The sequence below is a fragment of the Macrobrachium nipponense genome, chromosome 17, assembly GCF_015104395.2.
Source record: "Macrobrachium nipponense isolate FS-2020 chromosome 17, ASM1510439v2, whole genome shotgun sequence".
In the NCBI taxonomy this organism is placed as follows: Eukaryota; Metazoa; Arthropoda; class Malacostraca; order Decapoda; family Palaemonidae; genus Macrobrachium; species Macrobrachium nipponense.
This window is the reverse complement of record NC_087210.1, coordinates 84,332,942-84,350,834: the sequence shown is the minus strand read 5'-3', so window position 1 is coordinate 84,350,834 and position 17,893 is coordinate 84,332,942. Positions and strand designations below refer to the sequence as shown.

Sequence of the window (17,893 nt, the reverse complement as noted above, 5' to 3'; positions counted from 1 at the left end):
ATAACCCACGAATCTCGAAGTTCTTGGGCCATGGACTTGATGGTTTCTCCATTCTTTGCAAGAAAAAAAACCAGGAAAGGAAAAGAGCAAATGAGAGAGTCCTCCTTAAAAACCCACATTACCCTCAATCGCCTGAAGCTCACTCCCACTCTTTCGGGCGGAAAGCTAGAGCCATCAAAAACAGAGTCTTCCTGTAAGGTCTCTGATGAGGCTGAAATTAGGGGGTTCAAACTAGAGGACCAAGGAATTGAAGGACTACATCCAAATTCCAGCTAGGTGTCTTAGGATACTGCATTTTCGTTGTATTAAAACGACCTAATAAGTCCTGTAGGTCCTTATCTTCGATAAGTTGAGGCCCCTGTGCCTGAAGACATTCGCCAACATACTACGATAGCCTTTTTAATCGTCGAAACGACTAAGCCACATTCTTGTCTTAAGAATAAAAAGAAGTCTGCAATTTGATCACAGAGGTACTGGAAGAGGGAAACGTTATTCCTCTTGCACCATCTTCTGAAAGACATCCCACTTCGATGGTACACTCGTAATGTGGGAAGACTCGCTCTAGCGATTGCCTTAGCAGCTGCGACGAAAAAGCCTTTCGCTCTGACCCAGTTTCTACAGTCTGAAGCCAGTCAGACTGAGAGCGGGAGGTTTTGTGGTACCTGTCGAAGTGGGGCTGTCTGAGTAGATCGCTCCTTAGAGGGAAGCGATCTTGGAAAATCTCATAGCCATTCCAGCACCTCTGTGAACCAATCTTGTGCTGGCCAAAAGGGAGCTATCAAAAGTCATCCTGCGGAAATCGGCTCTGCGAACTTTTTTAAAGTTCAAACACCCCAGAATCTGAAGGGGGGAAACGCGATAATCGAGGTCCTTCCAATCCGAGTAGGAGGGCGTCTATCCCTATTGCTCCTGGATCCCGAGATGAGAGCAATACAGACTCCAGTCTTTTGTTCTTTGCAGTTTGCAAACAGGTCTAGAGAGGCCTGCCCCACAACTTCCCAAAGGCTCTGGCAAACATCTTGGTGCAGAGTCCACTCTGTGGGAAGGAACCTGATCTTTCCTGTGAGGAGATCTGCCCTTTACATTCCTTTCTCCCTGTACGAATCTGGTGAGAAGTTTTATCCCCCTTTCTTCTGTCCACAGAAGAGCCGTGGTGTTGTCCGAGTTTATTTGCACAACTGCTCCTGTCACATCTGACTCGAACTCCTTCAGAGCAAGCCACACGGCTATTAGTTCTTTCCTGTTGATGTGCCAGGAAGACTGGTCCCCCATCCAGGTTCCTGACGACACCTCCTTGGTTCCCAGAGGTCGCCCCCCAACCTGTTTCCGACGCATCGGAGAACAACACCAGGCTGGGTTTCTGGGATTGAAGAGGCAGTCCCTGCGAGAACTTGTCGGGATCCGCCCACCATGCTAACTCCTTCTTGATTTGAAGAGTAATTGACAGGGAGAAACTTCAAATCCTGAGAAGGACGACTCCAATTCCGATGAAGAAAGAATTGGAGCGGTCTCAGGTGCACCTTCCTAGGGGAAACAAATTGCTCCAGTGAGGAGAGCGTCACCCCAGCAGACTCATCCACTCCCTCACTGTGCATACTTCTTTGCCTAAGAAGGTTGTTACTTTTTCGAGTCCCCGGGCTATCCTCTCCTGTGACGGAAAAGCCCGAAAACTCAGAGAGTTCATCTGGATCCCCAGATAAACGCACTCTGAGCGGGAATCAGACTTGACTTCTGCAGATTGACCAGAAGTCCTAAGGAATAAGTCAAATCCAGGGTTTTCTTCAAGTCCTTCAGACAACGATCTCTGGAATTGGCCCTTATAAGCCAATCGTCGAGAGAGAGAGCGAAATCCTCACCCCTTCCAGGTGAAGCCATTGTGCCACATTCCTCATGATGGCCGTAAAGACTTGGGGGGCCGTGGAGAGGCCAAAACACAGGGCCCTGAATTGGAAGATTCTTCCCCCCATCATGAATCTTAGAAACTTCCTCGAGGAAAGGATGGATTGGTACGTGGAAGTAAGCGTCCTGTAAGTCCAAGGACACCATCCAGTCCCCTGGACGGAGTGCTGCGCTAACACCGAGGCAGTGGTCTCCATCGTGAACTTCTTCTTTTCGACGAAGAAGTTCAGGGCGCTTACATCCAACACCGGTCTCCATCCCCCTGAGGATTTTGGAACTAGGAACAGGCGGTTGTAAAAAGCCTGCCGAAAGATGATCTGCCACTAGTTCGATCGCCTCCTTTTCCAGCATATGGATCTACCGTCGAGAGGGCTTGATTCATGATGGGGTCCCTGTATCTGGCCGTCAACTCCCTCGGGGTATTCGTCAAGGAGGCCTCGAAAAGAACGGGATTAGATAGCCCTTCCTCAAAATTGACAGGGTCCAGGCATCTGCGTCTTTCTGGGCCCAGACTTCTGCAAACTGTAAAAGCCTGGCGCCTACAGTTGTCTGAAGGACTTGAGTCTTACTTGGGAGGTTTGATTGACTTCGTAAAAAGTCCTCCCTCTTCTTTGTTTGGTTTCCGACCTCTTGAACGAAGAGGATCTAGAGGTAGATGCCCCTCGAAAGGGTTCCTGAGAGGTCGGCTTAGCTTTCTTTGTCTTAGTCTGGAAGGTAGGGCGCGGCTTCCTTGCAGACTGTGCTAGAAGGTCCTGCGTAGCTTTGGCAGAGAGAGCCTTCGAAATGTCTTGAACCAGGTGGTTTAGGAAACAGCTGTGTAGAGAGAGACAAAACAAAAAGCAAAGACGATCTCTGAGCATGTGAGACCGATTTGTTAAAAATGAGCAAAATACTGATCTTTTCTTCAAGACCCCTGCTCCAAACAGTGAAGCTATTTCGCTGGCCCCATCTACTCACCGATTATCCATACAGGATAAGGACACAATTCAAATCCTCCGGAGAAAAACGTGTCCGGTCCTTGAGTTTCTTGGCTAGGACTCCGAGGGACCAATCGAGAAAGTTGAAAACTTCCAAGACTCTAAAAATGCCTTTTAGAATGTGATCCATTTCATTCATTGCCCACATTGTTCTGCCGATTCAAAGCTGATCTTCTAGTGGCGTCTACTAGTGCCGAAAAATCTGCGTCAGCTGAAGACGGAAGGCCCAGTCCCAAGGGTTCTCCTGTCTCATACCAAAATCCTGTCCTTCCTGAAAGCTTCGACGGAGGGAAGGCAAACATTGTTTTCCCCGCTTCCTCTTTAGTACGCATCCATGAACCGAAAACTCTTGAGCGCTTTCTTCATAGAAAGAGTCGGCTTCATTCTCACACACGAAGATCCTTTCGTTGCTTCGCTGTGGAGAACAACGAGTGTGGAGAAGGAGGAGCAGTAGGGCTCAAAGACTCTCCGAACTCCTGAAGGAGAAGTTCTGTGAGCTTCTTGTACGAAGAAACTGTTTGCCGATGTATTAGTTTCTTCCTCAGAGGCTTCCTGGTCTTCTTGAGGAGGAGAACGAGGGGATGAGGATCCTTATGAGAATCCTTAGATGATTTCCTAGCTGGGGTACAGTGCGATGAAGGAGACAAACGTCTTGAATGAGGAGAAGATTCCAAAGTAGAAAGGCGTACAGGAGAACGACGAGTTGTAAAAGAAGGGCGCTTATCCGAAAATTCTTGTCTAAAATGACAATTTGTCCAAAATTGCCATTTTTCCTAACTATACAAACCTGAGGTCCTTTTACAATAGGAAGGTTACTAGCGGCAGCTGGATAGGTCCGTAAGCTTTCGAACAAGGGGTTCGGTAGTAACTGCTTGTCCGACAGGCGCGCGCGCGCGACTGGGAGGTAAACAAATCACTTTTGCTTTGGCCCAAGCAAAAACTGCAGAGTGAGGGGTGGCATGAGGTGGGGCTATGTGTAAAAGGACATCAGGTTTGTATAGTTAGGAAAAATGCAATTTTGGACAAATTGTCATTTGTTCCGACACGGCATACAAACCTTCGGTCCTTTTACAATAGGAAGACTCACTTCTTGGTGGGTGGAATCTGAGTCTTTTGTGAACAGACTGTGTTCGCCCTACCTTGGAAGCTTCCCTGGTCGTAAGAGCGAGGGAGGGATCCAAGCCTCTGTCCGATTGATCGGGGTGTGCACCGCAGGATCAATGGTCAGACCTCTGGACCGAGTACTAAGAAGAGGGGCATGCGCATCTCTTAGTACCAGCAATGCAAGAACTTGTTCCTGTACAGGAGCAAATATAAAGTCATGGGTTTGACTCTTGTAGGCATCCACTTCCCCCCCTTGCAGAAGGAAGTGGTGGATATTCTGCTCCTATCCCTAGTGAAAGGGACAGGATGGGGCTCTGTCATATAGCTCACCTGCATCTCGTCCTCATCAGCGTAGTGACGACCATGGCCCTCTGCCCGCAGGTAGAGGGGAAGAAGAGATGGGAAGAGAGAGCCAGTCACTCACTCACTCACACATCCATCCACACAGTACACCAGGACTCGATGCTGTTCAGCCTGCGAGGGTCTGGGTTAGCTACACAACTTGTTGAGCAGCCAGCCACGGGTCCCCAAGGAAAAGGTGTCCAAGGACCTGTGGGCAATATCCCGAAGGTAGAAGGACGTAAAGGTAGTCTGGTTAGACCAGACCCCTGCCTTCAGGACCGCGCCACGGAGAAGTTCTTGCGAAACGCCAACGAGGGGCCAATACTTCTGACTTCGTGAGCTCTCGGACGGGAACGTACGGATGTCGTCACTACCATCAGCCTCATACGCCCTCCTGATGACCTCACGCAGCCAGAAAGAAAGAGTGTTCTTGGATACTTCTTTCTTGGTGACCCCGGTGCTAACGAAGAGGCGTCGAGCACTCAGGGCCTGAGGTGACGAGTTCTCTTCAGATAGCGCCGTAGCGCCCTCACAGGACAAAGCAGCATCTCATCCGTATCATTATCGGTGAAGTCCAATAGGGAGGGAATCGTGAATGACTCGAACCTGTCATCAGGGACTGAAGGGTCTGAGTCTTCGCAACGAAATTCGGGACGAAATCGAGCGTCACGGATCCCCATCCCCTGGAGTGTCGTACATCATAGGAAAAGAACCATGAAGTTCCCCTACTCTCTTCGCCGATGCCCCAGGGCCAGCAAGAAGAGGGTCTTGAGGGTCAGATCCCTGTCTGACGACTCTCGGAGTGGCTCGAACGGTGTTCGAGTCAGACTCCTAAGGACGAGAGTCAGTCCCACGCAGGGGGCCTGAGTTCCCTGGGTGGGCAAGACCTCTCGAAGCTCCTCATCAGCAAGGAGATCTCGAACGAGTTCGAGATGTCCAACCCCCTCAGTTTTAGGACGAGCGCCAAGGCGGCTCTGTATCCTTTCATGTGGGGACTGATAGGAGCTCTCTCGGCGAAGAAACACGAGGAAATCCGCTACCTGCTGAAGAGTGGCTCTGAGAGGAGATAGACCCCGTCTACGACACCAACCACAGAAGACGGCCCACTTCCCCATGGTACCACAGCCGCAGAGGATGACGGACGTTCCAGCCATCTCTGTTGCTGCGCTACGAGAAAAGCCTCTCGTTCGCAAGAGATGGTGGATAACAGCCAGCCGTGAAGACGTAGGGACTGGACTGCTCGGTGGTAACCGCTCGACGTGTGGCTGGGCTGAGAAGGTTGTGCCAAGGGGGAATCTCTCGTCGGTTCTCTGCGAGGAGAGCCAGCAGGTCCGGATACCAAATGGCCTGTGGCCATTTGGGAGCCACCAGGATCATCCTGAGATTCGTGACCAGCGCTCGACTGATCACCTTGCGAATCAGGCTGAACGGGGGAAAGGCATAGGCGAAGAGGTTGTCCCACGGGTGTTGAAGAGCGTCCTCTGCAGCTGCCCATGGGTCCGGCACGGCCGAGAAGAACACCTGGAGCTTCCTGTTGTGCCGGTGGGTGGCGAAACAGATCCACGACTGGTCAGCCCCCACAGGTCGAAGAGCCTTTCCGCCACGTCCTGGTGTAGAGACCATTCGGTCCTTATCACCTGATCCCGACGGCTGAGCGTGTCTGCTACTACATTCCTCTTCCCTGGAATGTAGCGTGCCGACAGCTCTACTGAGTGTGCCTGAGCCCACTCGTGCACCTGCCGAGTCAACTGGTACAACGGGAGGGACACTAGGCCCCCCATGTTTGTTGACGTAAGCCACCACCGTGGTGTTGTCGCACATCAACACCACTGAGTGTCCCATCAAGCGGTCCTGAAACTCTTTGGAGAGCGAGGAACGCTGCCTTGAGTTCCAGTACATTGATGTGAAGGTGCTTGTCGTTCTCGTTTTTCCCACTCTCCCGAAGTCAGCAAAAACTCCTCCCCAGGTGTGCGCCCCATCCCTCGGTCGATGCGTCTGAGAACAGCTGCATGTCCGGGGGGGGAGTGCGCAGAGGCACTCCTCTTAAGAGGTTCCTGTCGTCGAGCCACCAGGCTAGGTCCTGCCTCACCTCCCTGTGTCAGTGACACTGGACAAAGCTTGGGGGATCCGTCGCCTGTGACCAACTCTCCTTTAGTCTCCACTGAAGAGACCGCAGGTGAAGACGCCCGTGAGGGACTAACTTCTCGAGTGACGACAGGTGTCCGATCACGACTTGCCCATCGCTGAGCTACCTGTTCCTGCCGAGACAGGAACTGGTTTGGCTGCCTCCCTGAATCTGCTGATCCGCGAGTCTGCGGGGAAGACTCGCCCTGCTACCGTGTCGATCAGCATACCCAGGTACTTCATCCTCTGCTTGGGCTCGAGATCGGACTTCTCGGAAGTTCACCACGATCCCCAGATCGCGACAGAACTCGAGCAGTCGATCCCTGTCCTGTAGCAACTGCGAGCGGGAGCCTCGCCAGGACTAACCAATCGTCGAGATACCTCATCAGACGTATCCCGTGCGAATGGGCCCCAGCAAGACACCAGAGTGAACACTCGCAAAGTGAAACACCTGTGGGGCGGTTTGAGAGACCGAAGCACAGTGCCCTGAACTGGTACCACCGTCCCGTCGAGGATGAAGCGGAGGTACTTTCTGGAGGATGATGAATGGGTATTTGGAAATACGCATCCTTCAAGTCCACTGAAAGCATGAAATCGTTCTCCCTGATGGAGTCGAGCACTGAGCGTGGCGTCTCCATCGTGAACCGGGTCTGGCGAACAAACCGGTTCAGGGGAGAGAGAAAAAAACTATCACCGGGCGCCAGCCTCCCGTAGACTTTCCACCAGGAAGAGTCGACTGTAAAAGCCCGGTGACTGATCCGTGACGATCTCTACAGCTCTCTTGCTCAGCATGGTCTTGATCTCCTGTCTGAGTGCTACGTCCTTCGGTGACCCGGGGACGTACGAGCTGCTGTTGGACCGGGTTGGAGGTGAGGGGTGGCCGAGATTCGAAGGGTAATAGATATCCCTCCCGAAGGACATCTACTATCCAGGTCTCGGCGCCGTAGCGCTGCCAAGTTGCCCAATGGCTGGCCAGGCACCCCCCCACTTCCGGCAGCAGGTGAGGGGGAACGCCGTCCCTAGCGTTTCCCCCCTTCTTCGACTTCTTCCCAGAGCCTCCACGGGATGAGGAGGGCTGGGAGGAGGGCTGGTTACGGCCCCCCTTACCAGAAGTCGAAGAAGACAGAGTCACTCCTCGGGGCTTCGACGCAGCAACCGTCTTAGCAGCCGAGGAGGCGCTAGCCGAGCTCTTAGACTTGGCCGCAGTCCGAGGCTGCCCAGAAGCCTTCGAGACTGCCTGGTGAACCAGACGGTCACTGTCATCAGTGCGCCGTCTGTCCACCGCAGCGTCCACCATCTCTCGTGGGAAGAGAGACGTGGAACTCCGTAGAGGTCCGTTTCGAAGACCCAATGCCGCTTCACGCCCGGCCGCCCTGGAAACCCGAGTAAGGACAGCGTCCCTTCGTCGGAGAACCAGGTTGGCCCACAGGTTCACCGTCTGGTGGGCAAGGAAGGAGATGGCTCCCCCAGACTGCAAAGTCTCCTGAAGGCCGAGTCATCTTCGGTGGGAGAAATTCCCCCAGAGTTTGGCTGCGACCTTTTAGATACTGTGAGGGACCACAGATCTACGCCATGGAGACGGCCCTGGGTAAAGCTGCCATGGCGGTTAGATTCCAGGCCTAGTGCCTCTTGCTGCGAGAACCACAGGTTCTCGGACAGGAGCTGTTGCAGAGACACACCCGGAGTCAGCCTCGCTAACTCCGGGTTCACCTGTTTGGGCGGCATCGGATCCTCAGATGGCACGTAAAACCGCCGCTGTCGTAGCAGAGGAGGTGGAAGTAGCTTGCTAGACCTGCCAGACTTCAGCGAACCGTCCTGTCCAGAGACAAGCATTCAACTTCGGTCCAGCACTGAGTCAGCCAGCTCTGACCGCGGCAAACCCACCGTCGGTCTGGGTTTCCCTCTTCGGGCCCCAGAACGACTCGAGCCGGGACGTGGGCTCGGATGGTGGGGAGCGGCGATCCTTCCCCGAGGTCGTTGTGCTGACGAATCAGCGCAATAACCTCGGCAAAGTTCCTCTGGATCTCGGGCGTGATAGCATCCTGTGGAGTCGGACCGTCCAGTCCCTCGAACAGGAGTACCTCCCGAGACCCTCCTCCCTCAAGGAGAGGAGCAGCGACAGCCCCTCTCGGTCTCCTCCAACCACCTGTGCGTAAGACCTGGTGGTCGAGAACGAGCCTGGTACGTACGACGACGTGGCGGGATCCTGAAGGGCGCACCCTTCACGATCAATCCTCAATACCTCGCCCCTCCCGGTGTAACCCGAGGAGTTGAAGGCTATGGGAGAGGCAGACCTGACGCTCCCTCCTCGCTCGCTGGCAGAACCAGCGGGCTTGGAAGACTGCAGGCGATCGTCAACCCGCGGTGGCGATCGAGCTGCAGGCCTAGTCGAGCCGTCTCGCTGTGGAGAACGGCTGGACCGAGAACAGCGGCCCGTCTCGTGTGTAAGAGGAGCTGGTGCTGGTCGCCGTACCCGATCGCTCTCTGTGAGAGTGACGGTCAGGCGACCGGCGAGCTCCACTGTCACGGTGAGACCGGTGCGTATCCTCACGGCGCGTCACGTCGCTGGTACCAGCCGTGGCTGGTGCCGGCGAACGGGGGGACCTCTTCCCAGCCTCAGCCCGTGGCCGGTCATGGACCGTCACGTCCGCCCGGGTAGCCAGCTGCTCGCCGCGAGAGCGAGAGCTGGTCTGGTGAGAGTCGCGTGAGCGGCTGTCACCAGTCTTCCGCTCCGTGCCGTGAACCTGACGCTGAGCGGACTCAGGGGTCTGGTTCCTGGCTGCACGGTCGCTGGTAGGCGACCGTACACTCGGTACCTCTCGCGAACGAGCGGCCGAGCCGGATCCTGCTGCTGTGGCCGAACCACTGACAGCAGGTGAGGAAGTGCCGGTGTTAGCCGGCACCCCTCTGGTCCCCGTAGTCTTCTTCCTTGCGGGAGAAGAGGACGGGTCCTGCTCACGAAGGAGCAGGGCGACCAGCGGAAGAACCCCCCGTCTCACCAGAGCGAGACGGGCCCTTAGAAGCTCCCGAAGGAGACTTCTTAGGGGGGGGGGGAGGCGACCTTCTTCTTCTTAGGCGGGGGAGCCTTAGGAGAAGGAAGAAGGGGAAGAGGCGGCAGACGACGACGACGAAGAAGACGATGAAGACGACGACGACACCTTCCTCCTCTTCTTCTTCTTCTTCGTCAACCTCCTCAGGACCGATGTCAGGTCTGTCATCCAGGACGGAGCGGGGCTGCTGTTGCCGAAGCAACAGGGCCCGGACGTACCTGTCCGAACAGACCAGCATCGGGAGCAGCGGCGCCAGGAACGGGAAACGACATCAGCAGGTGCGGGCATCACAGGAACGGCAGCAGACACGGCAGGAACAGGATCAGGAACAGCAGCAGTGGTCACGGCAGGTACGGCAGATACAAGCTGGTCGAACACCAGCGGCACAGACGTCATCAGTACCGGTGGGAGGTCCAGGGGCGAAGGCTCTTCGGGCACATGAAGTCCGGTCGCGGCAGCACGGCAAACCCAGGTGGCGGCATCACACTCCCCCGAGTTACGGCGACTGGCCCCTGCACCGATGTTGTTGGTGTTACAGAGACCGCGTGCTGGGTGTACACCAGTGAGGAGGTGAGCGTAGCCAGGTGTTGTCAGGGTCGTGGTGGTGGTTGTTACCGTAGCGTGCGTAACCGCCACGGAGCCAGCGAGATGATAGAGCAGCCCCTGACACTCGGCACGCCCTGCAGTCCCAACGACGCCCACACCTGTCCAAGGTCATCCTTCACGGCAACCGCACCTGAGGAGGTAAAAGTCGGGTGATTAGGAGGATCCTCTACCCGCTCGCGCGAAGACGAGCGGATAGAGGACCCAGAGTACAATCTACGTCGGGGTATCTAGCGCCCTCCTCCACACTCGACACATCGGGAGAGGAGAAGGACCTAGACACCCCCCCCGAAGGGGAAGGCGCGATACGAGGAAGTTGAGCGGGCGGCAGGAAAGAAGACGAAGTGTCCGTCTACCAAAGGAGTCGCGGGAGAGCTTTCCGACGACTCCTTTGCAGGCCTTCGCTTCTTCCTGCCCTCATACAATGTCCACTGCGCCTACCGACCAGTTCATACAAACATCACAGGGCTCGGCCGGGTGCATTCGCGCCCCCGGCACCGAGCACACAAAACATGAGGGTCTATCTCGGGGAAAAAGATCTGAATTTCCCACATTTGCGCCCTTCGGTACCCGGGCAAAGTCTCCTTGGGGTAGCGAGGCGCGGAGATTCCATCATTAATGATCAGCGTAATTAATATGAAAGAGAGAATACTGTACTTACAATCTTTCATACACAATTACAAACAAAACAGAAAGCAAACGACGAGCAGCTGGGCAGAGAGCGAACACACACGTCCATCCACCGTGAGGCCGAAAGCAAAAGTGATTTGTTTACCTCCCAGTCGCGCCAGCGCGCGCCTGTCGGACAAGCAGTTAACTACCGAAAAACCCCTTGTTCGAAAGCTTACGACCTATCCAGCTGCCGCTAGTAACCTTCTATTGTAAAAGGACCGAAGGTTTGTATGCCGTGTCGGAACAACTCGCATTCTCTAGAAAGACCACGTCTATCCCTAGGGAAACTATGAGAGGGAGAGCGCCTGCTAAGATCCTGTCGCCGATCGTGAGGAGAGCGGCTATTAGGCGCCGAGCGCCTATCTGTCACAGGGCGCTTAGTGGAATCCTGGCGCCTACCAAGCGGCGAAACGTTGCTAAAAATAGGGCGCCTTTCAGGAGGCAGGGCGCTTTAGAGGCTCTTGATGCCTACGAAGCGGAGAGCGGCTGCCTACGCTCCGAGCGCTAAACGAAACAGGGCGTTCTGCGAGATCTTGGTCCTTACCAGGGGAGAACGTCTGTAAGGCTCCGAGCACGCCTAACAGAATCAGGGCGCTTGAGGCGTTCTTGACTTCTAGCAAGAGGAGACCGATCAGGAGTAGGGAGTCTCGAGAACGAAGAGCGCCTACTAGGAGAACGAAGCAAACGAGAATCAAGGTGTCTTTCTCCAGGAGAACAGCTACTAAACGAATGACGCTTACCAGGAGCAGGGCTCCTACTAGACTCCTTGATGTCTTACAGGGAGGAGTCGAACTCCGTGCGATGAGCGCCTACCAGTCACGTTTATTCCGACGCCCGACTACCGTAGTCGGAAGGAGAAGTGCGCCTACTTTTCAGAAGGGATTCCCTAGGTTCTCTGAGAAGACGAGGAGAATAAAGAAGAGACGGAGACGACGAACCAAGTCTTCTATGACCTGAGCGACTCTCTCTTCTTGCACGAACTCTAGAAGAAGGAGAAACAGAAGGGGCTGAGCGTCTACCCGAGGCAGGAATCCGATTTGAGGAAATATCTTCATAATCCAAGGAGCGCCTATCCGTCGAATGGCGTCTCGACACCTCCGAGCGGGAGTGGTGTTCCTCTCGTGAAATGTTACGATGAGTAGAAGAATCCTCAAAAGAAGGAGAACGCGATTACAAGGAGAGCGATCTTTCCGACGGAAAACGCTTCTCCGAGCTCTTGATCGGGAGAGACAAATACCTTCCTTCTACGCGATCTCGATGCCAAGGAGTCCGCCAAGGCTGTGATCTGAGCTGTAGGCCCGCTAGTACTCGAGAAGGAGAGTCCCCAGGATCTTCTTCCGAAGCAAGCTCAGCGCGAGGCGCGGGAGAAGGAGGGCGATCACCTGATCTCCTAGGCTTCTTTGCTTGCAAGGAAGCTACATCAGAAAAGTCTTCTGGGCTGGACGCTAACGTACTGAAGGGAGCCTCCGCAGCCCTCTTCAACGGGCGTGACGCCTCCTTAGAGCTCCACCCACGCTTCGCGAGAGAAGAGGATGACGAAAAACACTGGCGAAGAATATTCTTCTTCTTACGATCCAAGGCAGCCTGGGAGCGAACTTCAGGATCTGCCGAGGGGACGCCTGACCGGTGGGGGCTCTCCCTAGCCCTCCTGCGGCTTTCGACTTTCTCCTCCACTGGAACTGGGAGTCTGGAAGAGGTCTAGGCCTGGAGGCACTAAGGAGCCGGTCAGACGCACCCCACCACATCACTGGGTACACTGCACTTATCATCACTGACACTCTTACCTTGCTCAGTACGAAGATTCTTGTCTTCCTTAGAACACAAGGAAGCTTTGAGGCCGCCGCCTCCGAAGACGAATCTACGGCTTCGGTGCGGGGGGAGCAGGAGCTGAGACCTGGGAGGAAGGTTCTAAAACTACATTAATGTTAGTTTCATTCTCACTCATTCTCGACCTGCTCGAGCTCCTGGAAGAAGCTTTACGTACCCTATCCCTTTCAAGTTTCCTAATATAAGAAGAAAGAGCCTTATATTCATCTTCGTTCAAAACCTCACACTCTTGACACGGGTTACTAAACGAACATTCATTCCCCCTACATTTAACACAGAAAGTGTGAGGGTCCACCGCAGCTTTCGGTTAACCTCACCTTACATCCATCGGTCACACATACTCTAAACAAAACCGGAGTTTTGGAAACAGAATCAAAATCAGACATTCTACAGGAAATTCCAGCGCAAAGTCAATAACGGTCCACAATCAGCGTATGCCCAAGCCAACATAGAGGGAATACGGTCACCAAAATGTTCAAATCAATCTCCAGGCAAGCGAGAAATGAAGAATATATCGGAAGAAACGACAACAGTTGTTATCGCTTCAGCGACAGAAAAAAATTGGCTGGAGAGATAGAGTTGGTTTTCATTGGCGCCCGCCACCCAGCGGCGGGTCTAAGGTAGACCACCTGACCTACCTGTCGCGTGTGCCGCGAGATTTGAAATTCTGTCGGAACGTCGGAGACTATAGCTAAGTATATATCTGGCAGGGAAGTTCATGTACAAAAACATAATTGTAACATATTCTCTCTCAAATCTGAAACTATTTCACACAACATACAGTACATAAAAGCTTTATTAACACACAACCTTGCTGACTCATACCTGCTGAGGCATCAAAAATTGCAACAGCTCCATCCAGTACTCTAAGGGCTCGTTCAACTTCCATGGTAAAATCCACATGGCCAGGGGTATCCACCAAGTTTACTCGGTGGTCATTCCATGGGAAAGTGATAGCAGCAGATGTGATGGTTATGCCTTCAAAAGAAAAATAAAAAATAATAGAACTTTTGATAGTCAAGAACAGTACACTATATTCAGGGATATTATGCACATGTTATACGTACTTGTATATTCAGCATCATTATGCACTAAGATGTGCAATAATACTAAAACTAAAACAACTGCACTGTAAAGTTCATGCTTTTCTCTCTTTTTATAACTTCTGGAAACTAGAACTAGTATGCCATACCTAACTCTGCATAACTTTAGACCAGGTATTATGTGGGCTTTTATATAATACTTCTGAAGAGCAGGCATACTAAGTGCAGGTAACATGACACAGAATTTTGGGTGTTTTAACCTCTCCAGGTTTTAGTATTAAGTTCTGATGTAACTCACTTTGACATGATACCTCTAAAGAACTTTCATTAGCCCATTTGAAAGCCATTTGTGAGTTCTGAACACAAATCTTTCAATATCTCAAATGTTCTGGTGGGAACAGTAGACCAAATGTTTTCAGTCCTGATAGGAAATGGAGGGAAACATAACAGACTAATCTCCTCAAATATATTCCTGTTTAATCAGTTCAAACTGTATATCCCACAACCCTGCCAAAACAATTTCAGTCCAATTCTTGACCTTTTTGTAAGTCCCTAAAACTTTAGGGTACTATAGAAACTTTCTCTAGATGTTCCTTTGGCTCCACCGGGGCCTGGTTCCATTTTCTATAGGCAACAGCTACAGACCCCTTCTCACCCAAATGCTATTCAGACTAATCTTAAATAATGGGTGTGAGATGAAACACAAATGCCCTATATGAAAAGATAAACATTTTTTAAAATCCCTTGCTACCTCACAGCTGGTTCAAGCCAACACAAAAGCAGTGGCTCAGTTTGCCACCTGAGGGCCACTGGAGCCTGGATATATGAAATGGGATGATTTCTTCTTCTGTAGATTATCTGAAAGTTTTGCAGACATACAAGACTAACATAAAGTAATGGGTTTGTACTAAAAAAAAAAAAAAATTCTATTACTTGGAATTAACTTAAGGTTTACATACCTCTATTTCTCTCTTGTTCCATATAATCCATAACAGTATCTCCATCATGAACTTCACCAACGGTGCGAATAAGGCCACTATAAAACAGCATTCGCTCTGTGGTAGTGGTCTCCTGTAAAACCACATAAAACAGTTCCTAATACAGAAACATCACAGCATTGCAGTGCATTACTAACATTCTCAAGAAACTTCTGCCTGAAACTAATGTTGGATTGGTACTTAAGGAACAAAAAACTTTCCTCTTTCCACAAAAGGAATTGCATATAGAGTTACAGATAAACAACTGGAACTTGTTACTGATCCATCAAGCCAAGTTGCAGCAAAACAGCAAAGTGTCAACTGATAAAATGAATGCAATAAACTTTAATTTAGGCATTACTCTTCATACTACATCTTGAGATTTTTAGTTTTCTGTAAAAGAAAACTATTGAGCTGGCTTTGTCTGTCAGATGGACAGACAAAGCCAGCTCCTGAGGGTAAAGGGCTGAACAAATAAAACTATAAAAACTATCAGGACTAATAGAACCAGGTTCTAGGTCTTATCACAGATTATTTTCATTTACAAAATTACCTTACCTGTTAATTTTTTTTTCAACCGTAAAACATTCCTGACCTCTCATCACCAGAATATTGCCATGGCAACATTTCGACAACAAAAAATAAATGCATAAAACACTAAAATTTTAAAGGATTAACAAACATTAGTTTTATGCAGACAGCCCTCTTTTCATATCAAAATATAGAAAGAGTAATTACTTCAAATTGTATGGTGAATTACTATTTGGATTTTACACTCCACCAAGATGGCAAAGACAAAAGTGAGATGAAAACTGCATCACTCATTAGTATACCTGCATCTATGTGAGCCATAATTCCAATGTTACGAATCTTATGGAAGTGTTCCAAGTCATCTTTCACAGGTGAACCTGGTTGACTGGCATCTGCAGTTACTGTTGGGCTGAAAAAGATAGGTAATACAGATTATAGTGGTATAGTGGAACAACTGGAACAGTTTTCAGGCTAAAATTTCATGTTTCAAATCCAGCAGCACACTAGATTGCTTCTTGGTTTTCTAAAGTAAACTTTTCAGCAACTTTATGACATCACATACCTTTACTTGAAGACAAATCATCAAACTTTTTGAAATGAAAGGTAACGACCATTTTGTATTTATAATCACCTCAAGATAAGACAACGATATTGTCACAGTAACTTCTGACTATCTAGCTCCAAGATTCCAAAATGTTTTTACTGTACTATATGAAAAATCATATCAACTTTCTTTAATAGAAATCTGTGACAAACATACTTTGAAATTCCTGTGCACAAGAAGCATCTTCTTGTGAGATCTTGAAATCTTGAAATTCTTCCATTGTGAATAAAAGATACTGAGTTTTTCTGTTTCTTATTAGATTAAGGATCCAGCCTGGTCACAACATGCATCTGGAGATGGGCAGGTTTTTCTGTAAAGAAATAAATCTGCATTATTCATATACCAGTTATCATATTGTACATATTTAAAAAAAAGTATTTCAAAAATCCTGCAAACCTGAGTAAATATGAGTTGCGAGTTGCTTTAAATCTATATTTGAACTATTCTTATTCTATGAGGAGCTGGTAGGAATGAATTAATTTTTTGTAGTTCCCAGACATTTAATTATAGTATCAACAAAATTAGCTATAGATGCAATGTCAATGACTTGCTCATTTTCACACAGCTTAAAATAGTATAGTACTTTTCAAGAAAAATGGGTTTAATTACTTCAGGCATCTATATAGGTATCTATATAGGTAAGTACCTCAATTCTTTTACATTAGTAATTACAATTCAGTGACAAATGTAAAAAGTGACGTCTTTTGTATGCAAAATCAATCTGCATAACAACTCTTTACACATCTAATGATTGCTTTTCATTCACTAAACATTGTTTCATTAACTGAGGATGTCAACTACCAGAATTGGAGAAGAGGAAATTAGTACTACCTTCTAGCTGTGTACCTTGCAAGTTTAAGTTAAGGCATAGTGAGTACAGCACTAAGTTAGATACTGGTTGGGTAAAACGTTAAAATGAAGACTATACTACAGTACAAGCTCACCTAGCTCGGTAACCACCAGTTTATGTATGTACCAAGTAGGCACCTTTAGTGGAACATAAACATACGATGGTACCTAAGTATGTAGGGTAAAAACCGCATGGTACAAGGGGTGGACCATGTACGACTCAATGTGTACAAACCCCAAGAAAAGTACATTATAACGCGTCCTGACACCGGAGTAGAGTTCCTCACCAATAACAAGTCGTGTCTGATGCCCATCTCTGATGTCAGGACGCGTTAGCCTATAATGTATACTTTTTCTTTTTTTTGGGTTGTACACATTGATCGTACATGGTCCACCCCTGTACCATGTGGTTTTTTACCCTACATACTTAGGTACCATCGTATGTTTATGTTCATCCCCAATTGGAGAGTTTACTACTACTAAGGTGCCTACTTGGTACATACATAAACTGGTGGTTACCGAGCTAGGTGAGCTTGTACTGTAGTATAGTCTTCATTTTAACGTTTTACCCAACCAGTATCTAACTTAGTGCTGTACTCACATATGCCTTACCTTAAAGTTGCAAGGTACACAGCTAGAAGGTATACTAATTTCCTCTTCTAATTCTGGTAGTTGACATCCTCAGTTTTTTACCCTATTACTGTAAACAAAAACATAATGAGAAGGCAGTAAATACTCCCATCGATGATTGGCGGAAACCAAGCAGCTGATATAAAGAAGACAGGTCTGTGAGTAATGGCACCCTTGGCTAAGTTAGGGGGCTCTACAGTTTGGACATCACCACCAAGTACCTAGCTAGGCTAGTTTTCGTAATTTTATAAAGTTAATCAACATGATCCTTTGATTCCTCCAGCTGCTTACTATACTACCTAGCTAGTAGCTATCTGGATTGCGAATTTTCAAAAATTCCCATTGCTGCAATTCACCAATTCCCACTGGGATCCTACCAACCTACTAGGTATACTCTGTTTTTCTTCATCTGTCCATCCGCCTGTGGTGTTTTTGTATGGTAACACTGAGTCCTGGGCTTTAGATATAGTTACGCTATGTGTACGTTTTAGGTAAATAAAAGGATATCTGGGTGTACATTTGCAACTGAAAAGTGTTTTTAATAATTTACTGTATGCGAATTACACCGTTAATATTCGAAACAGGATATTATTATAATCGTTGAATGTAACTATCTAAAGCCCGGGACGCAGTGTTACCATACAAAACACCACTGGCAGAT

The 17,893-nt window shown here is 49.6% G+C and overlaps 1 pseudogene; it reads right to left on the bottom strand.

Annotated features, from left to right (window-relative positions):
- Window positions 1-16,916, bottom strand: part of LOC135195974 (ribosome-releasing factor 2, mitochondrial-like) — a 35,086-nt pseudogene extending 18,170 nt beyond the window's left edge.
- Between the last annotated feature and the right edge of the window lie 977 nt (window positions 16,917-17,893).